The following is a 25,413-nucleotide window of genomic DNA, read 5'->3' as shown; positions in this document are numbered from 1 at the left end:
ACCACATTTAAACACCTCATGTCCCGCTACGATTGGTTGAGGCATCGGTGCAGTCTAGCAGGGGGTGTGTCAGGACTCAGACCTCCGAGTCCAAACAGAGCAGGCCCTCTAACGTAAGTACTTCCCCAGTGGGTTGGGCCCTGCTGACTCCCCACGCCTCCTTGTTCTTTACTGTGGCTGGCGAGCGTTTCTCCGCGATCCTCACCCCTTCGCATACACTCACGTACAGAGCCCCTAGAGCCAACTTTAGTGAGTCTTCACCTCCTGTGCGATAGCAGTCCAAATCAATGTTCCGTAGGGCACTGTTACGGAGAAGCGGCGTTTCGCTTGTTTCAAAAAGTTTTTAAAGTTACCAAAAGATTGCCACACAGCCGCCGAACAACTTAGTGGGGTGGGTACTCCTCGATGCTTGTAGCTGCATCCCAACATCAAAACCACACTCCTCTGGAACACCCAAGAAGCTGAAGCACTCGTGGATCACTGAAAAAAAGCTCTTTATTTGGCCATGGCATGAGGCTTTTCGTCAATTGCTGACTTTCTCAAATGCCGCCAAACAGTGCAAGTGCAAATTACAACCACATTTAAACACCTCATGTCCCGCTACGATTGGTTGAGGCATCGGTGCAGTCTAGCAGGGGGTGTGTCAGTACTCAGACCTCCGAGTCCAAACAGAGCAGGCCCTCTAATGTAAGTACTTCCCCAATGGTTTGGGCCCTGCTGACTCCCCATGCCTCCTTGTTCTTTACTGTGGCTGGCGAGCGTTTCTCCGTGATCCTCACCCCTCCGCATACACTCATGTACAGAGCCTGAAGAACCAGAACCTTTTGGACCTGGCGGCGCAGGGTACGCCCTCTGTCTCCGGAGTTCACCTGCTTCGCTACACAGAGACACGTGACACTCTGTCTGCGTTAGAAGATTGGATTTATTTAGCTGCAGCTAGTACAGTTATCCTAGAAGTACACAAAGGAGGTTCTCAGGAGACTGCCACATCACTCTGTGGCGCATCAGATTAAATACTATACAATACATAATTATTAACGAGACACACTCCCCAAGCATATAAGAAAAGAGCCAATAGGGAAAGTTGAAAAACAAAGCGGAATCAATAAGAAAGGTTCGAAAACAGAAATATCAGATGACTCGAAGAGACCTCTCCTCCAACTGTGTTTGTCACCCCACCCCCGAACTAATTCATTAACAGATTACAACTAACTTGCAGTTGGTAAGATACGTTTGTGTGTATTAGAGGACAGTCGTGACACGAGAGAATGCTAGCAGGAGACAGTGAAGGCCAGTTGATAAGATATGATCAGGAAAGAATAGTGTGAGCCTACAGATAGTTGAAACAGGGATTAGAAAAGCCAGACAAGGATTATTGTACTCGGCTAGTTTTAACACCAGCTTCGCAAATAAAGGCCGAGGACGTATTTTGACACCGAGCTACAGGAAAAGCGGATTAGACTTCGTTCGCCGTGCTGCCTGAGTGATGGCAACACAAAATGGCGGCGGGTCACAAAATGGTGGGTCGATTCGATCGTGATTGAAAATCGAAGTTCCTCAGACCCTCCTTTTGCCAGAACTTAGGCAAGATAGACTCACGTTCATCTGAGTCCACGTCAATAGCCATGAGGTAATCGAGCTGTTGCTGTAACATCATTCTTATGTTTTCCGTTACTTGTGGCTTTGGTTTTGGGGTGCACAGAGTAGCACAAAGATCACAGATAGCGGGACCACAGTGCATACAAAGGCAGCAAGAAAATACAATAGTCAAGATTATTCCTGATTGAAAAAGAGGTCAGCATACCACGCAAAAAAGCTTTAAATGTTTCCCAGACCACTTGTTGGGTGGCTGAGCCTGTGTTGTTATTAAAGAAGTCCTCAGTCAGAATTATCAGTTCCATTTTTGTCCCATTCTCTAGTAGCATAGATCTATCTAGAGTCCATCTCCTTTGTATTTCTTTTACTTTGAGAATAATGATTAACTCCACTGTTGAGTGGTCCGACAGGATAGCTGGGGTATATTCGATAGTGTCAACGGCCGCAAGTAACACCTGATCAATAAGGAAAAAATCTATCCTAGAATGGTGGCCATGTCTACGGCTATAGAAAGAGAAGTCCCTCTTTGTGCTGTTTCTAACTCTCCAGACATCCCTAAGGTTATAATCTTTAACTAAGTTTTTGAGCTCTCTCTGGGATTTCACTGGGGGTGTAAATTTAACCCTCGATGTTCGATCCAGCTTGTCATCCAAAATCAAATTGAAATCGCCTCCTAAGATAACTGGCCCTGTGTGATCTAAAAGAGTTGTTCTAAGCTTCAGGAGTGCCCCTGGAAGATCTTGATTAGGGCCATAATATACAGCACATACAAAAGGAATACTCTGACATTGTAGAGACGCCACCAGCCACCTTCCTGACAGTATCATATTTCACAACCTTAATCCCTGCATTAGCTCTGATCAATATTGCTACCCCTCTAGTGCTCCCATTCTGGTCTGAACATAGGACTTCTTGTATCCACCTAGCCCTTCCCAGTCCGGACTCACACTCCCTTCTCTCTAAATGGGTCTCTTCCAATAAGCAAACCTGAGCCCCTATCTTAAATAAATATTCCTTAACCCTTAAGAGTTTCCTCCTGTCTCTTAGCCATTCAAATCAAATTCAAAGCTTTATTCGACAGCATTGTCATAAAAGCATATTTACATCCTAACAATAAATATAAATACTATATTAAAACAATATACAATCTTAAAAATACATTAAACCATGATGCTGGCGAATAGTTCCGATGAATTGATAACATCGATTAAAAACAAATTTATGCTAAAAATAGAACAATGTCCTTGGTGTCAGATGTTCTTTATCCTTCTTCTAACATTTTTAGGGTGCGTGAACGTATAACCCAGGCCCACCCCAAGAATTTTGCTACAGCAATGACCAAATATTGAGTGCAATCAGATTCGAGTATTCTCAAGGCATCCTTGTATCTACGTATTCCCAAATTTAAACATACTGGTTTTATCCATCTACGACGTGGAGTGACATATAATGGACAAACAAATAGTAAATGACCAGCATCTTCAATCAAATCTCGACAGTGAGGACAACAATTATCATCGTTGGGTAGCCAATTCTGTGTAAATGTTTTAACAGGGAGGGTCCCAATTCGAAACTGAAAATACAGTTTTCTATCAAAAGGCCTCTCTATATAATCCCAAAAAGCCTCACAAGATGGAATACTTTTGATGTCGAGATATCGTCCTGTTAGATTGGTGTTCTGGCCAGTAATAATAACAGATGTTGTAATCATATCCCAGTACATTTTTTTGAGTGCAGACTTGGGAGGAAATTTTAGCCCATTTAAATCATCCCATAGATGCCCCAAATCTAGTTTTATTAATAAGTCTCTGATTTCTTTAAGCCATGATATAGAATGAAATTGGTCGGCCCTAATGATATCTTTTAGGGCTGTAGCATAATGGGCCAATTCCGGTGTGACCATGATACGTCTCCAATATAGGAGTGGGCGCAATCGTGCCAAATCCTCAAATCTTTTCCTGCCCAGATCATAGGCTAATGGAATCATTGGGGTACTTCGGGGAACTCCCGTTAGGCAACGTAGGAACTTGTTTTCAGCAAGACTTAGTTGTTTCAGGTTGCCAAAACCCCATAATTCTGAACCATATAATACGGCACTAATAGCCTTCATGTTATAAATCTCTAAGGCTGGAGTGATAGGTTTAGTCAGGGATGTTTTATATTTTGAGACAATTGCCCCCGTTAGCTGATGGAATTTTAGGGCAGCCATATCAATATGGTTTGTCCACTTCATGTTACTCTGGAGGGATATCCCTAAATATGTAAATGCCTCTACTTGTTCTAACGGAGTGTCGTTGAATTTGATAACACCTCTAAAATTTTTCCTCTTATTTAGGCACATGAACTTTGTTTTGGAGGTGTTTATTTCAAGGCCACGTTCTCGACAAAACTCACCGAATGCATTTAGCGCCTTCTGCAGGCCACTAGGTGTCCGTGAAACTATCAGTGTGTCATCCGCGAACATGAGAACAGGTACGCGGGTTCCAGCCAATACGGGGGCGTCTGTGGGCGAACGACTCAGGTGTTTTACAATACCATTAATAAACAGGGAGAACAACGTGGGCGCCAGGACACATCCCTGCCGAACACCACGCTCTACAGGGAATGTGTCAGTAACCTCCCCCTGCGTTCCCCACCTAATTCGTGCATAATTGTTTCCATGTAAGCGGACGAGTAGTGTTAGTAATTCTGGAGCAATCCCTGCTTCGTCGAGAACCCTCCATAATTTGGAGCGAGGCACCAAATCAAATGCGGATTTTAAATCTATAAAAACCGCATAAAGGGTCCCATTGGTTAGCTTTACATTCCTCCAATAGAGTGCTAAAAAATAAAATACCTGGTCAACCGAACTAGTGCATGGTCTAAACCCAGCCTGAAAGGGAGAAAGAATGTTATTTTCTTCAATCCAGGTATGTAATCTATTTTGCACTAATCGACCTATCAGTTTCTGGGCAGAATCTATGAGACTGATAGGTCTATAGTTACTGGGTAATGATTTGTCCCCTTTCTTAAAAACTGGGATTATTTCAGCCCCTTTCCATGAGGGGGGTACAGGCGCCCCCATAGCGATAGAATTTGCTAGATATTGGAAATACTGACACCAGGACAATCTATCAGTTAAAAATACATCCGCAGGTATTCCGTCCATCCCGGGGGCACGGCCCCTGGTTATACAATCTAATGCTAAGTTTATGTCTTTAATCGTGAACACCTGCGTTTGAAAATAAATGACCGGGGGGGGTAAGTGCTCTCCTTCTTGCAAGGCTGAAGCATATTGTGGTTTGAAAAAATCAATCCATTGGTTTATTGCCACATTATTTTGGGGAGATGGTGCAACCCCGCCTCTGTCCCATTTTACTATCGCCCAAAACTTCTTTTGATCCTTCGACATGCAAGCTGCTTTCAGATCCTGCCAATGATCCTCGTCCCATTCCTTCTTAGCCTTTAGCTGTGTATGTTTATACAGTTTTCTAGCAGATCTCACACTATCCATGTTTTTTGATCTAAGGGCCAAACTTAAACTCTGGCGAGCTGCTCTACAAGATTTGTTGAACCATCCCGCCATAGGTTGTTTGTCCTTATTGGATTTTCCACCCACTAGGGGTTTTTTAAAAAATTTTTGGAGGTTTTGAAAGAAAGTGGTATGGACCTCATCCATTGATGATAAAAATGTGTTTCCAGATGTTAGTGTAAACAATTTATCCATTTCGTCAGTTACCACTTTTTTAAGATCTGCTAATTCTTCGGGCTTCTCTATAAATCTCTCCCATTTAACATGCCTCATGTTGTTTGATACAACAACATCCAGGCTAGTTTTCCCATCTTCATTTCCTAGTTCTGTGGGCTCATTAAAAGTTTGTAGTTCCAGGTGAAGGGCGTTGTGATCACTGTCATCTCGTTTAATTATGATCATATCGTTCAGTTTAGGCCAAATCCTTATATCCACTAGGAAATAATCAATACGACTAGTGGATCTTCCATTGTCGAACGTATTTGCCCCCTGGTAGTCTGACCGGGTGCGTCCATTAGCAGCCCTAAGCCCTCTCTCTAGGCAAAGTGCTTTCAATTGAATGGCCATGGCGGTCCACCTCTTGACCGGGGGTAGTTCCAGCTGGGGAACCCCCCACTTACTATCTTCTTCTTCTGCTAGGAACTGATCCTCCGAGCCAAGAGGTTCGAACGTCGTATTAAAATCCCCACCTACTAAGATAGGCTTCTCCGATGGTAATACAGAGAGATGTTGGTCTAAGACAGATATTACGTCTGATGAGGAGCCTCCAACCGTCCCTCTAGCATAAACATTTGCTATAACCAATCCCTGGTCATTAGGCCAGGTGATATTTAGTGACAGAATGTCACTAGATTGAGAACTAAGTTGGTCAATTTTACAGCAAAGGGATTGGCGGATCCAAATTATCAAGCCTCCTGAGGGACGACCTTTGGCTTTTTTAGTGGCAGGTACGTAGAAATTAAGGAAACCCAAGCGATAAACCGGGTCCATTGACCATGACTCTTGAAATAAAATTATATCGAACTGGTCAACAAAAATGCACCACTCAGGACAGTGCATTTTGTTGCCAATTCCTGCAAGGTTCCAAGATAAAACGGACAAATGAGGCTTAGGTTTAATGGGACTAGTGAGCTCATTTAACGTTAATGAGTATTGGATATCATCTTCAATCCTATTCGTATAATCAGTCCTGCTATTTGGATTACTTAATGATTCATTTATTAGTGCCTGTACTCCAATATCTCCAGTTCCTAGTTGGGTGGGTAATGCAGATCTACAGAGTTCCCGTACAGCCAACTTGGTAGAGCTGGGGTTGCCTTTTACAATACTGTCATTACAACTGGCTGTTCCTATGGGGATAAATGAGGTATCGTGCAAAGTAGATGTTACAGCCTCAAATCTAGCATTCTCATCAAGTCAATCGCAGTCATTCAGATTTGACAGGACCTCAAATCTGTTTTCTACGTTGATATTCCATATCCTATTAAGGTCACCCCTATCCCCTATACTAGGTAATAGGGTTCGCCCTTTCCTCACCATCGCTTGATTTACCACCCCTTTCTTTCTGCAATAAAAATAGTGCAGCGTTAATGGAATGATAGTGCCATGTCTCCGTTGTGGGGGAAGTATGTTATGCAGGATATTAGGAAGGACAGCCAAGTTGGAAAAATTAATGACCACACAATCCCCGGCATATTTTTTAGGATCATGGCCTAACCATGAGACCCTTCTTGCCATGATGATTTCGCCAGCTAATTGCCTCTCTCCCCAAGGAGTCATTCTCATATTTTTTGTTAGCCAATGTAATGATTTACTAATGAGGGAAGATGTAGTTTCTATTTTGTCAGGAGGTAAATTAGGTACATTGGCAAGAACCAATGTAGTAGGAAGTGCCTCGACGATACATTGGAACTGGTCATTCGCTGGACGTTGGGCAAGTCGGTCAATAGGAAGGCCTGGTTTAGATGTTTTCTGGGTATTCCCCTCAGTTGTAGATTGCAAGAGTTGTGGGTTCACAATCTCATTTTGTGTTGCCCTTCGCTCCCCTCTATCAGGTGGTACTATCAGACTACTGTGGCTCAGTGCCGGATACTCAGTTCTAGGTACCTCTTCCACAGGTCTACTTATCAGGGAGTTTAATCTGACTACCTCTGTCATTAATTCATCAATTCTGGCTACCAGAGGAGTAATAACACTCTCAATTTTAATATCAATCATGTTTGCTATTTTCTTGGACAATTCATTCTCAGAATATTTAGCAAAATGAGATTCTGGTGCCTCAGCCTTCTTCACAATTTTGGGTGCAGAGGTAGCCTTTTTTTTCCCTGGGCGGGAGCCATTACTTTTAACCTGATTTTTCCTACAGGTTCTAACTTGCCTGACTCTGGGAGGAGGGATGGAAGAATCGATATCAGCTAATTCGACGGCCATGTGTAAATCTACATCAGAAATGGGTTGTGAGGTAACAGTTGGATAAGTGCTTAGTTCAATAATGTCACTCTCTTACTCATCAATTTCAGTTGGGGTGCTAGTATTAGCCATTAAGGGGGAAGCCAAAAGTGAATCAGACAAAGGTGCAGGCACAGGAGATTTTTCAGAGGCATTTTGAGAACAATTTAACCCCAGTGACGCTCTTCTGTCGTTATTAATTTTGCTAACGATCTGCACCATATAATTGTCCATGGTGTTCGCACTTGTAGTTTTTTTCGATTTCGGCATATTCACCACACAGCTTTACCCGATCTACTTCAAGTTCACTGCTGCTTGATATCAGCTGTGTTAGAGCAAATAACAGCAGTACCCAATGTAACAAAGTTCGATAATCACTCACTCAGACACGATCAAGGTAGTGTGGGTCCGTCCCGTCCTCTGTCGTCCTCGGACGGCCCGCCCTTTGCCCGGGCTTAGCCCGGCGCCGACCCGTGCGCGATCCCGCGTCGCGGGGGCTCCCGCTGCCTTTATGCGCCTACAAGCGCGCTTCTTCGTGACGTGTGCGGGCTCGTCCCGCAAGGGTTGCTGGGTATTGTGGTTTACCTTGCTCACAGCGGCCGCGTAGGTGGTGTGAGCGGCGGCGGCAAGGAAGCACTAGGGTACTCCAGGGCGGCGTCCTCCGGTGATGCAAAACAGCGCGATTCTGGGAGCAGAAAGAGTACGTGTCAGCTTCAGGCAACAGGTCGGAGATAGACCCCCCACTCTGCCAGGGCTCCCGCTGCCTTTATGCGCCTACAAGCGCGCTTCTTCGTGACGTGTGCGGGCTCGTCCCGCAAGGGTTGCTGGGTATTGTGGTTTACCTTGCTCACAGCGGCCGCGTAGGTGGTGTGAGCGGCGGCGGCAAGGAAGCACTAGGGTACTCCAGGGCGGCGTCCTCCGGTGATGCAAAACAGCGTGATTCGTGACCATCCCTCTGCTGAAGGGCACTTAATCCTGGCAGTGCCCGCGGCGCCCGCCTCAGACCCCTTCAACGCCATTCACATTCCAGCTAATAAACTTAATTTTGCTATTCGTATTAACCATTCAACCTACCACCACAAGCCCTGCTCCCTTCCATATCCAGTCAATTCATTAATGTGTAAATGAGAATTTTTTTTCCCCTTTTGCCCCTGCCACCCTACAAGCCACCCACCCCCCCTGAGGAACCCCTCCCATACCTACTCTGGCGATCTTGTCACCTGTGGGGGCTCCCGTGGTCTGACCTAGATCCCTCCCGTCGGTTACTTAAAAAAGAAAAACAAAAAAGCGGTCTCCTGTATATGAACCAGGTATCTTATCATGTCTTCTAACTAGTGAAAAGAAAAAAAAAAACCTTATCCCTTCCCCTTTTTTTTTTTTCCTCTTCCCTTCCCTCTCCTTCTTCCCCTTCTTCTCTCCCTTTCTTCCATCTTTTCTTTCCTTCCCCTCCTTCCTTCCCTTCTAATATATATTTTCTATTTTTTTTTTATATTTTAAGTACTCTTTATCCTCTGTTTCCCCTCTGTTCCCCCTCCTAAATACTCCAAGTAGCCATCTGCTACCCCGTCTCATCAAACTTCCTACTTCTCTACATTTAGATCTATTATTTTCGTTTAGTTTCCATTAGGGAGTTCTACTAAGAATTCTCTTTTATTAAAGTTATGAAGGAGTCAACTTCATGTGGGGATAGAAAGTTATGAGTCTTGTTCTTCCAAACAACTTTTAGGAATGCAGGGAATTTCATTTGAACCTGGGCACCCAGGCTCCTCAGGTCGGGCATTCTATTTCCCAGCTCCCACTGCCTTTGTGCTGTGGCCTTTCCTACATCTGACCTAATCAGGTATTTGATAGAGTCTATCTGGAGGGTTGTATCAGATAGTGCTCTACTCAGTATTAGCTCCTTTACTGTATAGGTGAGGAAATTCACCAGGATTTTCCTGGGTGCCTTCCTCTCCTTGTAAAGCCTATAAGGGTCTCTGTGGGCTCTTTGAATTTCAGCCTCAAGGTCTATATCCGGCCTGTCTTTTAGTACCCCATCTCTAAGCAGGTTGCAAATGAATAATTTAACATCCCCTTTCTCGACTCCCTCAGGAATCTTTAGAAATTTGAGATTGTTCCTTCTCGAATGTATCTCGAGTCTCTCAATATCCAATTGGAGATTTTTGTTTTGCAATCTGAGAGCCTCTAGGTCCCTCTCGTGTCGCTGGGAGGCCCCTGTAAGCAGGGACACATCTTCTTCCAGTACGCCAGTTCGCTTAGACACTTCATCCAACTTAGCCTCCAAATTAGCACATTGTTTATGAATGCTTTTCTGATTTGCCTCAGAAATTGCAAATTTGGATAACAAATCCTCCCTCATACTTAGTAATAAGGACTCTAATTGAGAGAGCCTAGGACCAGCAGAGGTATCCATAGTCAACTGCGGGGCTTCCCCATCTACTGGTGGAGCCTCTTGTGTTTCTAAGTCACAATCTAAGACAGAATATCTGTTGTTTAGAGGTAAACCCCCTTGGGCCGAGGCAGCAACAGCAGGGGGTTGTGCAATAGAAATTGAGCCCCTCGATGGTTGGGCCGGGAGTTTAAAGCTTTTTTGCGTGGTATGCTGACCTCTTTGTCAATCAGGAGGAACAAGATGAGTAAAGAGAAGAAGGAAGAAAAGCTTCGTAAAATCAAATCGAAAGAGCTGGAACTCCAAGTAGCCTCAGCCAATCAATCCAGCATGAAACCTCTCCTGCAAAAGGAACTAGATGGCCTGCGAGCAGACTATCAAGCGGGCTTGGATAAGGTCCTCAAAGGTAAATGGGACGCCAGCAAACTTCAAATTTTTCATATGGGGAGAAATGTGGTCGCCTTCTTGCCTGGAAATCTCGGATGGACAGAAATAGAAATTTGATCACTAGTCTAACCCGGGGAAGCTCGGGTATTGTCACAAGCGACGATGAGCAAATTCGGGAGGAGGCGGAATCTTTCTTCAAAACGCTGTACACTGCTAAAATAAACCAATCCCCTCTGCTATTAGAAAACTGGCTAAGTAAGATACAGCTTCCATGTCTGGCTGAAGAGAGCTATAGCTTCCTTGCGTCCGACATAAAAGAAGGTGAGGTCAGAGCTCAGAGCTCAGCTGATGAGAATGGCTATTGGTAAGGCAGCTGGGCCCGACGGTCTCCCTGTGGAAATTTATAGGATAATTATAGACCAAATAGTGCCTGTCCTTACAACTCTGTGCAATAAAATCTTTGCAGAGGGGGGAAATGCTCCCGATTCATGGGCAGAGGCTACTGTAACCTTAATCCTGAAACCAAATAAGGATCCACTAAAGATCTAATCCTATAGGCCAGTCTCGCTGTTAAATACAGACTACAAGGTTTTTGCCGGTGTGCTCGCAGCCAGACTGGCCAAAACGGTAAAGACAATCATCCATCAGGACCAAAGGGGCTTCATCCCAGATAGACAACTAAATGAACTGACATTTCAGGCTATCGCAGCGATAGATGTCGCCATCAGTAAGAGGCTTCCCCTGACCCTGGCGGCAGTGGACGCCGCCAAGGCGTTTGATCAGGTAGATTGGCTATATTTATGGAAGGTTCTGGATGCCTTTGGCTTTCCAAACAAGTTCATAATTGCTATGAGGTCTCTTTACCATTCCCCACGGGCAAAGATATTAATCAACGGTCTCTTAACCAACTGGGTACCAATTGCTCGTGGGACCAGGCAGGGCTGTCCGCAGTCACCTTTATTGTTTGATTTGTATATTGAGCCCTTTGTTTGTTTACTCAGATCTGACTTAGCATTTAAACCCTTTAGGATTTCTGATTTAGAATTAAAATTTGCATTATATGCAGACGACCTTCTTATGTTCACTTCAAACCCAGGGGTCGCCCTGCCCAGAATTAAAGCTTTAGCTGAAGAATTCGGGGAGGTCTCCGGTTATTCCATTAATAAAGATAAAACCGAAATCATGGAGTGGAACCAAGAGGTTAGTACGGTGGGAGCCAAGTTAAAAATGAGGTACCTGGGGGTCCTTTTGACCCATAAAATGGAGGACATCACTAAAACTAGCATGGATAATGTATCTAAGAAGGTTTGTGCTCTACTACAAAGATGGTCATCACTCCCTTTAAACATCTTTGGGAGGGTCAATCTAATTAAGATGATCATCCTTCCTAAACTTACTTTCCTATTCAATTCCATCCCCTTATCTTTTAATACTGCATCTATCAAAAAGTTACAAGGGAAACTGGGTTCCTTTATCTGGAATTCAAAATCGCCAAGGGTAGCATGGAAGAAGCTCAGGAGAGCTTTAAAAACAGGAGGTTTGGCCTTCCCTGATTTATTGGTGTATTGCCATGCTTTCCATTTTAAAAACTTTAGACCGCTGGCGGGGGAGATAGAGGCAACATCGTTAGGTTTATTATTTCAAGCGCTGCTACGAGATGTACCACAGGGCCAACCACATTTTCTTTTTAAATTTGGAGACCCAAAATTTAAAAAAAAAATAAGACTAAAGATCTTGGGGACAGCTATTAGAAATTGGGTTTTTGTGAGGCAGAAGCTTGATATTCCCTATTACTCAGTGCAGGCTCCAATCTGGGAATCTCCAGGAACACCGGCCTGCCTCGATGACCTACTATCTCGCCCTCTTAGGGCAGCGGGGATTGAGTGTTGGGGAGATCTCCAGGTTGATTCGCAGCTTTTTAGCTGGGAGGCAATATCTGGTCTTACCGGGGGTACACTTACTAGGTTTAAATATCATCAGCTGTCCAGATGGTGGTTAACTAAGCCCTGGAATCTCAATAACCCTAATCCAAAATTTGATCTAGTACACAGGAAGAATAAGTGGAAAAATCAAATTTCATACTGGTACACAGCTATGCTAGAAGCCGAGAACATCTCTGAATCAGAGATACAAAAGCTATGGAATAATATACTAGTATCAGAGAGTGCAGACTCGGTGGATATCTGGATCGATTCATTTACTATTTTGCATGCTGTGGTAAAGCCAGCCACATTAAAGCGGAACCATCTGTACACTATGTATAGGGCATATATATCCCCAAAGAAACTTATGAAATTCGCTAATCTAGAATATCATTGCCCAAGATGTAGATTCCTGGCCGCAGATGATGTGCATATGCTGGCTGTTTGCCCAGAAATAAAAAATTACTGGGATTCAGTACAGGGCTTTCTGGGGGATGTGCTCCAGATACCAATGGTAATAACAACTAGCACTATTCTTTCCGGACTAGGAGTAGCTTATAATACTGATGATCTCAACACAAGGTTTATTTTTTACGTCATACTCCTTGCCAGGCGCGAAATATGCAGAGCCTGGAAGGATCCAATACCTCCTTCCTTTTCAAACTGCCTTAAACATGTTATTTTTACTAGTAAGTCAGATATGGCATGCGATCCCACAAGTTTGGATAACATTTGGAAGCCCCTGGTAGCATGGCAAGACAGGTAAAGGTAATTTGGTGTTCCTATGATTTATCCTGGGCCCTGTCGGTTCCTAAATCTCCCTAGTAACGCAGGGAGTCAGTTAAGGCGTGAAAAGGAGTGGATTGGGAAAGCAGTGGCAATTTGACGGATCAGGCATGGCTCCTTCTGAACTTGGTCGCTTAACATCAGGGCCGGGTAGGATTGACCTTTTCAGTTTGAGTTGCCTAAGCTCCCTTCAAGAATTCCATAACGGTATATGAGGAAACCAAAAAAAAAAAAAAAAAAGATTATTCCAAGGAATGTCAATGCTTTCCAACCCCATTTGGACAGTAGTCTCCAAAACCATTCCGTTAAAGACCAATCTCCTTCGTCCTGATGAATAGACTCGGAGATTATGTGCAACTTGGAGATAGCTTGGTATACTGTCGGAGCGTCATTAGGAATGAAAATACAGCAGCTTGATCCGATCAATTTACATACTCCACCACGTTCGGCAAGAATAAAGTCTAAGGCAACTCGGTTTTGTAAGGTCATAAGACGATCCGCCTGTAGTTCTGCCGTGATGTTACTTAAGGCTCCTACAGTGATGTCTATTGTAGTCTCTACGACACGGACCAGTTGCCTTATATTTCTGCTGTCGGCCATTGGGCCCCAGAAGGGAAGGAAACCTTTAAGGAAATCTCCCCCCTCTTGTCCTGCGGTGTCTTTTGAATCAATAATTCCTCTGCTGAAACGGGTTCGGTGATAATTGGCAGAAGCAGTGTAAGTAGGAGGAAGAAGGAAGGCTATATAGCAAGTACCTGAGAAACCCGTTGGTAACCAAGTATAAGCTCTATCATAGCAAATGAAATAGGTGCCTTGAGACGGCACTAGAGGAGGCGAGTTTTGAGAGGAATAAATGTACGTGTAGGAGCAGTTACTCTTTTGTGCAGTGTCAGAAGAGCGATCGTTTATCTGTAAACAGAAGTTACCTTGATGCGGTATAGTCCAGATTGGTGAGGATTTTCCCTTTCCCACTTTACTATTAAGACTACATATATTGGGTGACGTTCCAATTGGTGTATGCTTTCCTTTCGTCAATGGAAATTTTGCTGTTCTCCATGATTTTAGCCATAACTACCATACCCTTAATCAAGGAACTATGACTAAAATCCGGATAATTAATTTGTGAAGTAACAGACCGTCTGAATTTGCTTTGATAAGCATTGGAGAAAATGACGAAGAATACCCAAGCAGAACCCTCATAAGAAAAAGGAAGAACTAGATATGGCATTCCTTTCTCGGTGGTATATGGCATAAGACCACATACCCAACAATCAGTTGTGTTAACCACTAATTGATGCTGGTGTAATAGTTGGATAAAGGAATTGTTGTAATACTCGGTTCTTCTGACAAGTTCATGTGAAGGAAGAGTATGAAAGAGGTGTAGAGAGATAGTAGAAGAAGGCAAAGAGGAAGAAGGGGAGGTATTTCTTGGCTGCAAAACATAAATTATCCAACCAATAATCGCCAAAGCAATACATAATGATATAAAAACACATAGAGTTATACTATAACGACTGTACAATATTTCACAGGGTGCTTTCTTCACTCCATCTCTTCTTTCTTTATTATTTAGTGTAGTTTCCATTTTACTAGTGGATGCTCACGGCAATCTTCCTCAATCACTGAAGTCACGATGCTCTACCGTCCTATGACACTGAGGATCCTGCAGACCTATTGTCACTACTCAGGTCGTGACCTAGACTCCTACCGTGACCCTGCAACCGAAACAGAACACTACACAATGGAGAAGAAAGTCTCAAATGTTCTTTTGTCTGGGCCTAAGGTTATAGCGTTCCTTCTCCGGAACACTCTGATTTCGAAACAATGTTCTTGGTTCAGTCGTATTCAAGCGACGATGCGATGGAATTGCTTCTTGTAAAATGTCGTCCTCCTCTTTCTCAAACAGTGTCCCATTCAGGTGTGCATCGCTAAAGGGTACAAATCGTGGAACTGTTTTGCCTTCACAGTCACCAACCCCTCTACGAACCCACTGATCAAAAGGCAACGGCAAAGGTACTTTCTTGCAATGCACACCGTGAATCCAATTCTTTTTTCCTTCAACTTTGACGGCTGTTCTTGTGGTAAGTAACACCACTCGAGGCTCCCGCCACCTGGGCTGCAGATTATTAGACTTTTGAAAATTCTTCACACAGTCCCAGTCACCTGGTCGGATGGAATGACCTGGGTCCGTGGAGGCCTCCGGCAGAGCACTCTGAACCTGTTGATGAAGAACACGCAATTTAGTTGTAAGGTTATGCAGATAGTCAATCAACATTGGATAGGGCAAGTCTGAGAATTTCTTAGGGCGAGGTATTCCCCATACATTGGCCGGACGGCCAAATACCACTTCGTAAGGGCTAAGTCCCAAACGAGAGTGTACTTCAGTTCTGGTGGATAGCAGAGCTAACGGCAAAGCATCAGGCCAATTAAGTCCCGTACTTGCTTGAACCTTTGCTAATTTCAACTTCAAAGTTCCATTGTAACATTCTACTAAACCCGCTGATTGTGGATGATTTGCTGCGTGGAACTGTTGCTTGATTTCAAGACCTGCACAAACTTTCTGCATGACTTGGCCAACAAATTCGCTCCCATTGTCACTCCAGACAATGCGCGGCAAACCAAACCTGGGAAAGAACTCTTTTGGTAGGATTTTAGCTGTAGACAAAGCTGTATTATCTTTCAAAGGGTATGCCTCTATCCACCTCGAAAAGGCACATACTACCACCAGAACATATTTGAGGTTGTTGCATCGATCCATATGAATGTAATCGATTTGCAACACTTCAAATGGGTATGTCGGAGGAGCAAAGTGACCTGCTGGAGTTGGGGTTCCCTTTCCTGGATTGTACATTAGACAAACAATACAATGCTTTACTACATTGTCTGCACATTTTGGGATATTTTCATTTTGCCACACTGGAGCCAAAAGTTTACAAATGCCTTTTGCACTTAGGTGAGCTGGACCATGAGCCATAGTAACCACTGGGAGTACATAAGCATCCGGTAACAACCAACGTTGATGTTCGGATAATTCTATCCAACAACCCATCTCATCTAACATTCCCGTACTTTCTCTCCACTTGCTCAACTCTCTTTCTGAAGCCTCTTTCTGAATCGCTTTCACGCTTTCCACTGTATTCTCACACATTCCTCTCTCTCTGACCCAATGCGCAGGACCTGCCACATACATTCGACTCGTTGAATCTCTCGCTGTTTTCTTTGCTATTTCATCAGCAAATGCATTTCCTCGTCCAACATCATCCATAATCTTCTTATGTGCACTACACTTCACTATCGCTATTTGGATGGGTAAAGCAAGTGACTCAAGGAGATCAGTCACTAACTGACCATGCTGTATTTTGGTGCCATGTGAAGTTAGGAATCCCCTTTCCTTCCAGAGACGCCCAAAACTGAACGCTACACCAAACGCATATTGGCTGTCAGTGTACACGTTCACTCTTTTCCCTTTCGATAATACACAAGCTCTCGTCAGTGCTATCAACTCTGCTGCTTGCGCTGAATTGTGTCTAAGGCGTGCAGTTTCCACAATCGTATGTAAGGTGGTTACAGCATAGGCTGAAACCGTATCTCCATTAGGCATTTTGAAACAAGAACCATCTACCCATAGAATCCCATCCGGATTCTTTAGCGGTGTGTCTCTCAGGTCAATTCTTCCTTTTGTCTCTTCCTCAGTACGGAAGAAACAATCATGCTGATCCTCAACACTCTCCTCATTTGGAAGGGGCAACAAAGTAGCTGGATTCAGGGTATTACATCGTTTGATGTGTTCGTGACTAGCCAAAATCGTCAGCTCGTAACCAGTTAAACGTGCACTCGTAAGATGCTGTGTTTTCGTTCTGTTTAGCAAAGTATCCACTGCATGTGGCACCATGACAATGAGAGTGTTATCCAACACCATTCCAGCAGACTGTCGGATAGAAATTGCTGCTGCTGCTGTTGCTTTGAGACAACTGGGCAATGCTTTAGCTACGGGATCTAATGTAGCCGAAAAAAAGGCACATGTCCGCTGTCTGTCTCCAAATTGCTGTGTCAAGACTGACAATGCACAACCTTCTCTTTCGTGAACATACAGCGTAAAAGGCTTAGTGTAATCTGGAGTGCCTAGTACAGGAGCAGAACAGAGAGCAGTGCGTAAATCAGTGAAACTCTTTTGGCACTCATCAGTCCAAGGAAGGGGCTGAGGCGTATCTTTTAAAGTGAGTGCTAACATAGGTTTGGCGATCAAAGAGAAGTTAGGGATCCACTGTCTACAATAGGAAGTGATACCCAGAAAGGCACGTACTTCCCTTTGTGTGGATGGTACAGACATTCGTGCAATCGTTTGAATTATTTCTGGTGTCAATCGTCGTCAATCCTTTGATAGGAGATGACCCAAGTAGTTAACCTCTTGACAAACATACTGTAGTTTGGAAGGTGAAACCTTGTGATTCAGCTTAAACAAGTGGCGTAACAGTGCAACAGTGACATCTTTGCAGATATTTTTTGTATCGGCGGCGACTAACAAGTCGTCCATGTATTGAATAAGAGCAGCACCAATCGGCAAGTGAAAAGTATCAAGATGACATTTTAAAGCTTGGCTATAAATGGAGGGACTTTCACAATAGCCTTGGGGTGCGCGCTTAAATCGGAAGCTTCGGCCTCCAAGAGAGAAACCAAAAATGTCCCTACTCTCTTCTGCAATAGGAATACTGAAGAAAGCATTCTTTAGATCGATAACAGAAAACCAAGTCGCTGTGGAAGGTATCATGGTCAACAAAGCAGTGATATCTGGAACAACAGGAAATTGTGGAATCACAATTTTATTTACTTCTCGCAGATCAATTACAAACCGGTACACAGGAGGCTGAGAAGGATCAGTACGTTTGAGAACAGGAAGAATAGGACTATTGCATGTGTTACCTCTCGTTTCTTCAACCACATCCTTCCGAATTAGGTCATGAATGATTTCCAAAAGCGCTTTTTCACCTTCAGCAGAAATTCTATAGTGTGGGATACGTGGTAATTCAACATTGGGCTTGAGGGTAACAACATAAGGCGGTATCTCAAGACAACCCACATCGTTCGGACACGTGGCCCAAAGTGCTGTTGGAAGAGAAAACAACTCAGGAGGAAACTGATCTTTGGACAGATACATTGCGGAGATCAACTTCTGACCTAGAGTGAGATGTACGCCAGAAGGAGAACAATATATTGTAGCATGCATTCTTTTCAATAGGTCTAGACCCAACAGATTCTTACCGCAACCATTCGTCAACAGAAGTGGAGCTTCCAAATCATACGGACCAACTGAAATAGGCAAAGGGCAAGAAACCAGATTGCGAACAGGGGCGCCAGAGAATCCTACAGAAACATTCGTTAAGCCAGACAAAGGTGCCCCAGGGAGTTTAGAATGAATGATAGAACTTCTCATTGCTCCAGTATCTAGAAGAAATGGCTCTGATACACCCATTGTAGTGACGCTAACATAAGGACCATTTTGATCTACTGGGATTGGCACAACTCCCCTACTTTGTCCATGGCTGTCCTAGTTGGCATGAAGACTCTCATTCTCGCCTTCAACATAATGGTCTTCATTATAATACTGAGTAGATCTCACATTCTGCTGATCAAAGTAGTTCATGAAATTGGGAGAAGGAAGGGCACGCTGTTCTTTTAGTTAACACACCTCGACCTCTACCTCTGTTTGCTGACTGGAGGCCAGCACGACCTCGTGGAGCAGATAACGCTCTATTGCGCTGCAATAAAACCGGACAACTACTCTTAAAATGACCTTCCTCTCTACAATAGGCACATTGATTAGGACCTAACAAAGGTCGCGGAATGTATGGCTCAGGTTTTTGATACAACCTCTGAAACTGCGGTGGCTGCTGAGTCTGAGGCTGAACATAACGTGGTGGATAGGCTTGTTGCAAGAGAACCTTCGTTTTTAAATCTTTCGTCTTTTTCTCTTGCTTTTCTTTTTCTTCCTTATCCCTATTCTCATAATATTGTGCAGTAGCCAATATCTGAGCAGAAGAAGAAACAGCCCAAGACCTTTCTGAATCTTTTAATTTGTGTGACAGCTCGGGAAGCAAATTGAATACAAATTTATCCACGAATAATCGCTGTCCACCCTCGGTAGCCATGTCCTGACCACTGTGGTCGATAAATGTCTCCTCGAAACTAGTAAAGAAGTCAGAGACACTTTCATCTTTCTTTTGTTTGCATGCTGCCAGCTTATCCCAATTAACTCTCAGTGCAGGCATCATAGTTTTCATTAACGTGATGATTCTACCAGGAAATTCCGAGATCAAAGCGTCAGGCTTTGCGCCACCCACTTGGTCTCTATCTGTATCAGCTATAACATCCCAAGTAGCACCTAGTTCCTGTGCGTGATCCTCTCTACGAATCTTAGCCCATATTGTCTGTGGGACTACATTACCCATTACCATATCAATATCTGCTAGGTTCATAATACAAGCATCAACTGTCTGTGATAGCTCTTTGTAATAACCTGCAGGGTTCTTACGAGGATCTGGTAGAGTCTGTTTAAGGGCCAAAACTTCAAATCTCTTCCAAGGGACATGTACCCATATACGTTGAAAATGAGCAGGAATAGGTGCATTACCACCTACTCCCGCAACCTCTTCCTTCCATACTGGAGGAACCTTTCTCATAGGGTAATTTTTCGACGTCAGTTTAACCGACGGATCGGAATCAAGAAAAATCTGAGAAAACAATAAGGATCTATAAGAGATAAGTGTCCTTACAGCTTCCTCGACTTTGGAACCTACAATAAGTCCTTTTTCAAAATCAGCTTGAACATCTAACAGATCTTGTGAGATCGGACTCAAACTCACATCTTCCCATTCTTTAATGAGAATGTCGCACATTACATTAAAAACATATCTCTGCGTAGGCGCATTCCATTGCACAAAGGTAGGCATAATATCAAGCACACTATATTGTGGACCCTTCTTGATCCATCTTCGTGCAAGAGAGTCTAGCTTCTCTCGTTCCTCAAAATCTGGAAACTGACTATGAGATTGTCTTCGAGCAAAAGCCGGAGACACATTAAAAGCTCCAAAGAAAGGAGATAGAATACTAGTGACAGAATCTGTGAGACGCTTACGCACAGACGGTGAATTAGACATTAGAACTGGTGACAGAGTATTAGGAGAACTAACAGGAGAAGAACTGGAGATTGCAGGAGGAGCAGAAGGCAAAGTAGAGCTAAGATCAGGAGATGAAGGCAAAGCATTTGAGACTAATGGTAAAACCGGCAATGGCGGTAATACTGGAGGAGGCAAATGCTGAAAAGCTGGAACCGGCGGAGGTACCACCAGCAGCTGAGCAGGCTGTAACGGCTGAGGTACATTGGCATTTTGCGCATAGGGTGGAGGCAACCTTAATAAATGAGACATTAGGGGATCTTCTTCTATATCTTTCTTATTATCAGAAGGAGAAACAGGCAACACCGGATAGCATTTATCTATCGCCATACGATGTTGTCTTTCTGAAATTTCAGTCATATTATCAATTTCATCATTTTTGAACTGTTGGGCAGCCTGTATAATTGTCATACCCTTTTCTTTCCTATCTCGTTTTGCTTGTTTAATTTCTTTCTGTTTGGCTTCCTTACGCCAAAGGCGGAAAGAGTCAAACATTGCCGGCCGGGCTTTTCTTTTGAATAAAACTGCTTCCAAATTGTCTAGCACATCAGAGTCAAAACTACCATTTTCTGGCCATTTGAGAACACCATCTTTCTTCCTGTATCGAGTCCATGTCTCGTTAAAGGCAATGGGGCCGATACCATGTTTCGAATAGAGCTCAAATGTGGGAGTTCCAACCGAAGGAATCGGACAAGAGTCCTCAAGTCGGGAGTCCCTATTACAACCAAGACAACAAATTCTTCCAAACTTAGTCAGACCAGGCATCTCGAGATGTCTCCGGACTGTTCACAAACTTCAAGGGAGTAAAACTCAGTTTACGCAGCACAAATGCACTTACCCTCGGCTTTAGCCTTTGCAAATGCTAAATCTAAGAAACCTAAGTACATCAAACAAAGAACCAAATTGTGGGCGCGACCCATGAAAATACTTAACTAAGGACGTCTTCTTCCACCAACAGAGGCCCGTCTATCGTCTCGCCTTACCATACATCATCAAAGGAATGGGCCAAAGCAGGACGGCAGTCAGGGCAGCGGTCGTCAGTAGCCGTCAGGAAGGAGTAACCACGCTGCAAAAGACCTTCGGACCACTTTCGACATACAGGGGTCGCTTAGTGTGGTTTGCGAACCCTCCGGAATTTTCTTGCGGGGTTCCTCACGACCTTCGAGCAGAACCGGTACCACTGAAGCCTCCCCATGTTGGGCACCAATTGAAGAACCAGAACCTTTTGGACCTGGCGGCGCAGGGTACGCCCTCTGTCTCCGGAGTTCACCTGCTTCGCTACACAGAGACACGGGACACTCTGTTGGCGTTAGAAGATTGGATGTATTTAGCTGCAGCTAGTACAGTTATCCTAGAAATACACAAAGTAGGTTCTCAGGAGACTGCCCCTTCACTCTGTGGCGCATCAGATTAAATACTATACAATACATAATTATTAACGAGACACACTCCCCAAGCATATAAGGAAAGAGCCAATAGGGAAAGTGGAAAAACAAAGCGGAACCAATAAGAAAGGTTCGAAAACAGAAATATCAGATGACTCGAAGAGACCTCTCCTCCAACTGTGTTTGTCACCCCACCCCCGAACTAATTCATTAACAGATTACAACTAACTTGCAGGTGGTGAGATACGTTTGTGTGTATTAGAGGACAGTCGTGACACGAGAGAATGCTAGCAGGAGACAGTGAAGGCCAGTTGATAAGATATGATCAGGAAAGAATAGTGTGTACCTACAGATAGTTGAAAAAGGGATTAGGAAAGCCAGACAAGGATTAGTGTACTTGGCTAGTTTTAACACCAGCTTCGCAAATAAAGGCCGAGGACGTATTTTGACACTGAGCTACAGGAAAAGCAGAATAGACTTCGTTCGCCGAGCTGCCTGAGTGATGGCAACACAAAATGGCGGCGGGTCACAAAATGGCGGGTCGATTCGATCGTGATTGAAAATCGAAGTTCCTCAAGCCCCTGGAGCCAACTTTAGTAAGTCTTCACCTCCTGTGTGATAGCAGTCCAAATCAATGTTCGGTAGGGCACTGTTACGGAGAAGCGGCATTTCGGCTTGTTTCAAAAAGTTTTTAAAGTTACCGAAAGATTGCCACACAGCCGCCGAACAACTTAGTGGGGTGGGTACTCCTCGATGCTTGTAGCCGCATCCCAACAACAAAACCACACTCCACAGGAACACCCAAGAAGCTGAAGCACTGGTGGATCACTGAAAAAAAGCTCTTTATTCGGCCATGGCATGATGCGTTTCGTCAATTGCTGACTTTCTCAAATGCCGCCCAACAGTGCAAATGCAAATTACAACCACATTTAAACACCTCATGTCCCGCTACAATTGGTTGAGGCATCGGTGCAGTCTAGCAGGGGGTGTGTCAGGACTCAGACCTCCGAGTCCAAACAGAGCTGGCCCTCTAACATAAATACTTCCCCAGTGGGTTGGGCCCTGCTGACTCCCCACGCCTCCTTGTTCTTTACTGTGGCTGCCGAGCGTTTCTCTGTGATCCTCACCCCTCCGCATACACTCACGTACAGAGCCCCTGGAGCCAACTTTAGTAAGTCTTCACCTCCTGTGCGATAGCAGTCCAAATCAATGTTCGGTAGGGCACTGTTACAGAGAAGCAGCGTTTCGGCTTGTTTCAAAAAGTTTTTAAATTTACCGAAAGATTGCCACACAGCCGCCGAACAACTTAGTGGGGTGGGTACTCCTCGATGCTTGTAGCCGCATCCCAACAACAAAACCACACTCCACAGGAACACCCAAGAAGCTGAAGCACTCGTGGATCACTGAAAAAAAGCTCTTTTTTCGGCCATGGCATGATGCGTTTCGTCAATTGCTGACTTTCTCAAATGCCGCCCAACAGTGCAAGTGCAAATTACAACCACATTTAAACACCTCATGTCCCGCTACGATTGGTTGAGGCATCGGTGCAGTCTAGCAGGGGGTGTGTCAGGACTCAGACCTCCGAGTCCAAACAGAGCAGGCCCTCTAACGTAAGTACTTCCCCAGTGGGTTGGGCCCTGCTGACTCCCCACGCCTCCTTGTTCTTTACTAAGGGCTGGCGAGCGTTTCTCCGTGATCCTCACCCCTCCGCATACACTCACGTACAGAGCCCCTGGAGCCAACTTTAGTAAGTCTTCACCTCCTGTGCGATAGCAGTCCAAATCAATGTTCGGTAGGGCACTGTTACGGAGAAGAGGCGTTTCAGCTTGTTTCAAAAAGTTTTTAAAGTTACCAAAAGGTTGCCACACAGCCGCCGAACAACTTAGTGGGGTGGGTACTCCTCGATGCTTGTAGCCGCATCCCAACATCAAAACCACACTCCTCAGGAACACCCAAGAAGCTGAAGCACTCGTGGATCACTGAAAAAAAGGCTCTTTATTCGGCCATGGCATGACGCGTTTCGTCAATTGCTGACTTTCTCAAATGCCGCCAAACAGTGCAAGTGCAAATTACAACCACATTTAAACACCTCATGTCCCGCTACGATTGGTTGAGGCATTGGTGCAGTCTAGCAGGGGGTGTGTCAGGACTCAGACCTCTGATTCTAAACAGAGCAGGCCCTCTAACGTAAGTACTTCCCCAGTGGGTTGGGCCCTGCTGACTCCCCACGCCTCCTTGTTCTTTACTGTAGCTGGCGAGCGTTTCTCCGTGATCCTCACCCCTCCGCATACACTCACGTACAGAGCCCCTGGAGATATATATATATATATATATGCAAAGTCAAAATTTGGCTTCGCTATATAGATGATCTTTTCTTAATTTGGACTGACACAGATAACAAGCCACCCAATTCATTGAGAAACTGAATATCAATAGTTGTAACATTACCCTCACTAGCAACATGAGCAGACACACCATTGAATTCCTTGACCTACTAATAACACCACAGGGTAAAACTCTCCAGACTAGCCTGTTCAGAAAACCAACAGCAGGTAATACCCTCCTTCTTGCTCTCAGCAGTCACCCATATACCCTTAAATGGAGTATCCCTTATGGGGACCTGCTGAGAGCCAGAAGGAATTGCAGCAACACTTCAGCGTTCCTACAAGAACAAGATATCATGGTCAAGAGATTTCTAGACAGGGGCTATCCCCAGTGGGTCCTCCACACGGCAATCAATAGGGTCAACCAAATTGACCGTGCCCAAACTCTCAACACTGAGACTGAAGAAAATAATGAGGTTACCACCACCAAACAGGAAGAAACTAGAGTAATTTGTACATACAGCTGGAATTCTGGACAGATACAAAAATACTTGCAGATAAATGGAACATACTAACCAGTGACCCCATTATTGGCCAAACTCTCCAGCGCAGACCCAGAATCACGTATAGGAAAGGCCGCAGCCTTAGGGACATTCTCATTCATAATGACATAACTCCATAATCCTCTGTGAGTGAACACAATCTCAAAGATTTCTAACCTTGCGGACACTAGAAGGCCTGCCGCAACAGCTATATGACCAAGTCTGTTGCCATCCCTGGCCACAGATTGCCAAAAGTCATTAACCAATTCTTGACGTGCAGCACGACCTACTGTATATATGTGCTTGCTTGTCCTTGTAAACCATGGTATGTGGGAAGCACCACATTTATGGCCAAAAAGAGAGTGCTAGCTAGAACACTTGCGTGCCATAAACAAAAAAGATAACCACTACCCCATTGCCAGACATTTTGAATTATTCCATCTTTCCAATAGTTCACTTTTGAGTTATTTTGTGATAGAGCAAGTACATACCGGCCCAAGAGGAGGCAACAGAGTCTTGCAACTTCGCAAGCGTGAATCCAAGTGGATAATTGAACTCGAAACTAAGTACCCTAAAGGCCATAATTTGGACGAAGAATTGAGCTCACACTTACGTAATGAATGATACATGTCCTCACTTGATTAATATCGATTGAATATCCTTTTGCAAATTCTGTACCATGCTGATAAAGTAAAATAACTTTTAACTATTAGTACTTACTATGCCATAAGTAGTATGCCTAATTTAGATTTTAACATCACTTTTTCTTTTTCCCTTTGCACAGGAGGAAAGAAAGGGTTGTTCCATCTGCGGACTGTCTCATCCGTTCCGGCATCCCTACCCTTTTCTTCCCCGTCCTGTGGGTCCATCTCAGATAAGACTTTTATAATTCTCTGATCCTATTTTTTCATGATTTTCTTCACCTTTGGCACTTTTCTTTCTAAGAGGCCT

Source organism: Triturus cristatus, chromosome 5_2 (genome assembly GCF_964204655.1).
Source record: "Triturus cristatus chromosome 5_2, aTriCri1.1, whole genome shotgun sequence".
NCBI lineage: Eukaryota > Metazoa > Chordata > Amphibia > Caudata > Salamandridae > Triturus > Triturus cristatus.
Note: the sequence above shows the minus strand (reverse complement) of the source record.